Source organism: Zeus faber, assembly GCF_960531495.2.
Source record: "Zeus faber genome assembly, chromosome: 10".
Classification (NCBI taxonomy): Eukaryota; Metazoa; Chordata; class Actinopteri; order Zeiformes; family Zeidae; genus Zeus; species Zeus faber.
This window is the reverse complement of record NC_137199.1, coordinates 10,760,628-10,761,616: the sequence shown is the minus strand read 5'-3', so window position 1 is coordinate 10,761,616 and position 989 is coordinate 10,760,628.

The window sequence follows — 989 nt, the reverse complement described above, 5'->3', positions numbered from 1 at the left end:
GTGACCTGGGCCGGGTCATGGTCCCGTGAGGCCCCTGGGCAGCCCGCCCCACGCCTGCTTTCCTATATTGGTGTATTTCTTGCCTTCCTCCTCAGAAAAACATCCACCAGACGGTCAACATCTAGCTGTCTGACAAGGTCTGACTCTATTGACATAATTGACAATGAGCTGAAGCGTGTTTGTTGGCACATGCGACTCCGCAGCTCATTTTTTATTCTGCCTAAAAGGGAAAATGACTGCTCACCCTGACCGTTTGTCACCGGCAAAGTTCTGAAAAATTGGAAGTGCCATAAAAACACTGGGCAACACTGAATGCAGATTAAGTGCCTGCATTGTCTCAAGCAATTTAGTTGGGCACTTCTCACCCCCAGAGTCAGACATGAAAGACTGAAGGGTGCATTTACCTTTTTCCACAATGCCATTACTGTTTGAAACCTGATCTGACATAAACACAACTCCAAAGAGACCGGTGAAACGCTTGTAAGCGTCAAAGCGATGTTCAAGGCGTACCACTAGCTTATCAATAATGGCCGCATAAAAGGTTTCTATTTTGAACTTCTCCCTCACCTCAAGTTTTACACCTGCCTCTGAGCTCTCATCTGCAAATGTTGTGCGTCTCTTCTCTCGCTGAAGATTGTGCTGATGCCTGAGAGACACTGGTCACATTGAAGGCTGCCCTTTCAAAAACCTCAGACTGGTCTCGCTGTCCCGCCACAGAATACCTCAACGAAGACCGAGACCGATTTTTAACGTCAGTCTGACACCTGTCTTTCGAAAGACTTTCCCCCTATCTCTGTGTGGATGAAGAGCAACGTGTGTACAGTGACTGCAACATGTTAAAAAAGTTGTCAGCCCCTGGGCTACTGCCGCCTACGGTGTTAACACCGTCTAAGTTAAGTGAATGTGCTGCGCAAGGCACGTCCTCTATCAGAGGGTATTTTGTTTCAGGTGGGCCTGTTAGCCCATTGTATGTTCCCCACATGTTGCTT